This window comes from Anoplopoma fimbria, chromosome 3 (assembly GCF_027596085.1).
Source record: "Anoplopoma fimbria isolate UVic2021 breed Golden Eagle Sablefish chromosome 3, Afim_UVic_2022, whole genome shotgun sequence".
NCBI classification, from domain to species: Eukaryota; Metazoa; Chordata; class Actinopteri; order Perciformes; family Anoplopomatidae; genus Anoplopoma; species Anoplopoma fimbria.
In genome coordinates this window covers 21,019,143-21,025,142 of record NC_072451.1, presented here as the reverse complement: position 1 = coordinate 21,025,142, position 6,000 = coordinate 21,019,143, and positions in this window count along the sequence as shown.

Here is a 6,000-nt window from a genome sequence, read left to right as displayed (position 1 = left end):
TTATAGCTCTATGTACCTGAAACAGCCCTTTCCCACATGCTGAGATATTTCTGCTTCTTTGCCAGATATGAATTTAAAAAGTCTACTTTGAATCCCTTTTTGAGAAAGCCTTCTATGGCAGCACAGTGAAACAGCAGGTAAAATAGAAAAGGGCAGGAAAATAAAGTGGCATTACCCTCTCTTTCTGTTTTCTTGCATAGAATCCTCGCTCAAGTATCTGCACATCTTGGAAAAAAACATCTCTGAAGTCCTAACTTTCAGTTGATAATGCTATTCAACCTGTCCGCCAATTTCACACCTTTTCGCCTCACTGCTTTTGGTGGAGTGGTACTATTGATTCCTTTTGTCCTGCCTGCATGTAACTTTGCCATTAGCAAAGTAATTTTAGCTGTCGCTTTGTCAGGCATGCTAAAAAGTCACGACTAATGTGCACTGACCAGCAGAATGATTGCTGCACTATACATCACCCCATCCTTACCAAAGCCGGGGAAATTATAGCAAACATGTCACAGATTGACACAAAGAGAAGGAAAGGACATATAATCAGAAAAATGAAAGCATTTGTTATTGATTTCCAAAACAAAACAAAGCTAGAAGAAGGAGAAAGTAGGGAAGATGACTATGACTCATGAATAAGGGTTAATAGATTATACATTACCTCTTTTTGCCCTTTGTAAATAATGTTTTGTATCAGGCGTGATGACGGATCATTGTTAACTACCTTTCTAATATCTTATCCATCCTGTGACCAGACTGCATCAACAAATCTGAACAGCCTGTTTAACCATTAAGTGAAAAACAGCAACTCCTAGGCAAAATCACCCTAATTTTCTTTCTCTGTCTCTCCCACATTGCCTCTCTCCTGGTGAATTTCCATGATATGCTGATATGTAGATGATGAATGGCCATATGCCTCTTTGAACAACTACACCACCTACATGTTCCCAATTATAGTCAGAACAGAGCAGTTAGCTGACATGTCTGACCTTATCCTGGCGGTGGGAGAACAGCTGAAGTGTCCTCACCCAGCTGGAGAAAAAGAGGAACACACTCGCTTGAGTCTTGTGGCTTTATCAAATGTAACCATTTGTACTATTACACACAAGTTATTTGTGAAATAGAGTCACATTAACTGATTCAGATCTATTGATATGATTCACTTATGATTGCAGAGGCACTACTGATGCTGATGTTGCTAAAAGACAATGATACAATTTATTCTGGAGAAAAAAATGTAGCATCACTTAGGAAAATGGTAAAACGAAACTGGTCAAGAAACAGTTGATTATAAAAATCCAACTTTTGACCTGCAACATAATGTTGGAGATGTGCCAATGACATCCAGGTAGATGGAATAATTGGATGGAAAATAAAAAAACACAAAGTTCTGATACACAAATAAGCACTTTTAAAAAAAAAAAAGACCTATTCTTCGGATATGATCACACACCAGTATGAGTTCCCCTTGGGTGCTCATAATTGCCTGTTGGTGCCGTAGCTCTCAAGCACTTGCGGGAAATTGGCAAATCAAATTTAGCTGAAACAGCATGTCCCCTCTAACACAGTTCCTTTTGTGCTCAGTAACAGTAAATACCGCAATTTTTGCATAGCAGTCATTTTCATTGGAGTAAGACTGGTGTTTTTTAAATTGCTACCATACAATATCACCAACTACCAAAAAACTTCCCCTGTGGCCCAGTTTTACTGATTGCCTTCCCCTTCTTAAATCACCATGGCCACAATCCCTCGCGCTAAGCCCCTACAATGTATGAGTGACATTGGGGCATATTTTTGTCATTCCTTTTCTCGCCTGTCAATGAAAATGTCGCCACGTGTTCTGTTTTCAGGGAGGCTGCACAAATGTCCTGAAGTTGGTCAAAAAGTTGACCCCCTGCATCTGATGAAGGCATGAGGCACAGTGGCGATAATTGATGACCAATGAGTTGTTAAATAACGTTGTGTTTTATCTGTGCCAGTGTTTACCCTGCTATTCGTCTCTCCTCTGCTGTGAGCTGATATTGGTGTGTCAGTTTGACAGAGCCACACACACAGCTGTGTTTTGGCTGCATTAATTCAAAATCCAGCAATATGGCACCTTCCTGCAGGGTTGTGCGTCAATGCAGGTGTGTTTTGCGGTTTAGAACATATCCACAGTTTATCAGGAAATAAAGTTTTTCTCCTCTGATTCGCTGCTTTGTTCTTGCTAATGCCAAATAACTATTTTTAGTTGTACTGTATGGACATTTGTGATCAGCTACCATACTATATAGGAAATCATCCATCATTTAGCCAAAGGGTCAACTTACTTTCACATTCAAATGTGTGCAGCACGTACTGATCTCACTCCATATTGGAAGGTGTTGAGTTTGGAAAACAATTCTATCTTCCCACCAGCTTTTCCAATCTTGCTAAAATGATCTGGCACATAGAGATGCAGTGTTTTTAGCCTTGAACACATGCTTTTCAGCTGCAATCTCACAGTCAGGGATAATAGACCCTCATTGTTTTGTTGGATCAGGGCTTATCAGGGTCAACCTGTAATGCTCTCAAGCCTTCTGCTAACCTTATCAAGACGAGTTTCTGTGTGTGTGTGTGTGTGTGTGTGTGTGTGTGTGTGTGTGTGTGTGTGTGTGTGTGTGTGTGTGTGTGTGTGCGTGTGTGTGTGTGTGTGTGCGTGTGTGTGTGTGTGTGCAGGCGGCTAGAGTTTCAGCAATGTTTAAATGTCTTTTTGTGTTAAACTCTCAGTACTTTTGTAGCTTGTAACTGAATCTCTGTGGTCTGAGTTTAGTGTCACTCCTACGATTCTAGTAACAAATCAGCCTCACTGTGTGCTGATCTCTTTCCTAGAGTCGTAGTTAATTACTGCCAACCAAACATTTTCTGCAGCATGAAAATCTTTCAACCTGCATCAATAACAGTACACCTTACAATGCAACGACTTACACTTCAAGTTCAGACAATTTATGATACAGAAAATCTTAGTTCAACACAACAAATGTGAGCTGCAGTTACATTGCTGACAAATAACATTTCAAATCAGGTGAATTATTGGAATTAACATAAGAAAATTACAAATGACTTAGAGACAAGAGAGATTCAAAACCTTGAGTGTGGAGAATATTCAATTAGTGGCCTTTAAAAAAAAGTTGCTTCCCTAATCAAAAAAGCATATGCAGACTTGATAAGTAAGCTCACCTTGTTTCATTGTGATATTAGTGAATCTAACGTGTATAACAACACTTGCAGTCTTTAGGAAAGCCACCGCACATTATCAGCCAAAAACACAAAACCACCCGACAATTAACAACTAGCAGGTGATGAACATGGAGTAGCATTTTTAAAGAGCCCAAAATTCAATACAAGTTACAAAGCAACTCGGTGCACCTAGACGCAAGGTGATATGTTAATGTTGTGTGTACAGCTTGTTCCTGCTGCTCCCAAGTGGCTAAAAAAAAATCAGTTAATGCAGGTTTAAGTCTTGGCGCAAAATAAATACCCAGCGATAGCATTCAAGATAGGGATCATAGCCCTGCAAGCCGGCCATTGTCCTGGACTCTCTGAATTTCCTTAAATCAGGGATGGGCAATTAAGTTTGGCCTCATCCCAATTGTTTCTAAGCAATTAGACGGGGGTTCAGAACATAATCACTGGCTTATCTAATTGAATTGATAAAAAATGCAACTGGACTTTGCGAAAGACTGTTACACAGTGTATTGTTGTAACTGGTTGGTCAACTGCTCTACCTTAGCTGCATTATACACATGCACACATACACACATAGTGCTGTGGGGCTCCTCCTGTCTGTAATTATCCTAATATTCAGTCCAAAATAAATAAAATATTGAAAAGAAGATGCAATCATTTCAAAAATTCACAACATGTTTTTAACAAAATATTGTGCTTCAATCCACTGGTTGGTGTTGAGCCATTCAAAAACAACATTTGTACTGCAATCAAAAAATGCCATAAAATATGACCACAGACCGACATTCAAAGATTAATTTGAAAACTTTATATGATACAAGTCATACTTAGTTGAGGTTGGTGGGCCAGTTTGGCCTGACTTGCATCGTATTAATCAAGAAGACTGAAGCTAATACTCCTTTGTGGACCCAAACTTCTTATGGCAGTTTTAGGCACAGTAACATCTTAAGATGTGTACATACTATGAAAGACAGGTACGTTTAGGTAGGAATGATTGTAGTTCTTTCAATATACAGTAAGGTAGTATTCATGTTACACCAATGTTTATTCTGCTACTTTGCCTCTGCTGCAAGCACAGAACATCACAGTAATGAGGCCCCCCTATCCTCTCTCCCTCAGGAGATTCTCAATGTTTCTTTCTAATCCTCATTCAACACAGTCTCCCACCCCATCACATATGCTGAACATGGTCCTTCCAGGCTGACATAAACACACAACTGCTGAACCTCCACTCCATAGTTGCAGTACATTAATCAGCTGTTGGCTGAATGACCTAAAGTAACTTAATTTGAATGTTTTTAAAGCTACACTAAGCACTAGTGAAAATGAAGTTAAAAGAAGCTTTCCAAGATTATTGTTGTTGAGTTTGTCTGCAGCAGGTGAAGGAGGCAATGTTTTGTAGCCCTAGAATATAATTTTTCTCATCTAGAGTCAAGTCCTTTTTTTACATAATGGACTTCAATTTCATCTGCAGTAATCATCCACCAGCAGCACTCCTGAAGGGGTGAACAAGGCAGTCTCTATGGCAACCTCCAGGACCTGCAGAGATGCTTAGTGCAATGGTCTCACATGTGGTAATACAAAATCCGTTTCGAAATGACAAATCCTTGAAGAATACCAACCTTCACAAGAAGGTCAAGGGTGAGGGAGATAAAGTAGAACTGCCTCATAATGTGTATGCTAATCAAACAATCAAACTCTCTTTTTTTCGTTCACAGCAAAACTGGTTCAAGGTTTATTTCGTAGGTCAGACCTATATAGATGGCTCAGACAACTGAGGAAATATACTAATAAAATTAGATGAATGAATATTAACCCAGCTATCAATCTGACACTTAAGACACATCACTGATACAGAAGATAAATCATTGACTTTGACATTTTTGACGAAACAAATACATAGTTTGAAGCAGAAAATGTCCTTTTGGTAAGTCGCAAATTACCATTATTCATGAATACATGCTGGGTTTGAGGAAAGGTACAAGAAAATAATTCATGCAAGAACTCAGCAGTTTAGGTGCCACTTATTTTAAAGATGCTTAATATGAAATTCTTAGCATATCTAGTGCCACCATACGGTTCTCAACATGGCGACGTCTGAGATGGTGGCCCGCAGCTAACAGTGCAAACAACAGCAAAAGTATCGGTAAAGCTAAAAGCGTTAACCTGAGGGGGAACTGGAAGGCTGACTTCCGAGCCAACGCCTTCTGTCAGGGTAGGGCGGTATCAGCCGTTACACCATATGAGAGCAGTGCAGAGCGACTCGGCTATGTAAACACAACACAGAGAAGCTGCATTCTCTGCTCAGGTCGCCATGATTCCACTACATCTTTACTAAGCAAATGTTTGCTGCTATATAATTTGGGAGCCTTTAAGAATAGTAACGCAAGCTACTCCCCAATGCTATAAGACAATGTAATTGCAACTTCTTTCATGTCTTGTGTGTGCCAAAAGCAACTTTGAGTTCCAAAATTACACCAATATTACAGTTAAATATCTGCAGGTGTGTGAATGGGCTGTGTGCAGATTTAGAGTCATGTTAACATATCTAAAGCCAATAAACAATATAACTATCAATCTGACTTTGCACTTAACCAGCAGAACCCCAAAGTCACAAAGTTTACCCAGCTCCTCACCTCTCCACAGTCTCCTCCCATCAGTCCTGACACATTATGAACCAGGGGTCGGTTCTGTCACATCTCAGTCCATCTCTCCATCCACCGTCTGTTAATCAGGTAGGAACATGTGAGGGCGGAATGTGGACATAAGTCTTTTTTTTAAATGCTGCACGTGGGT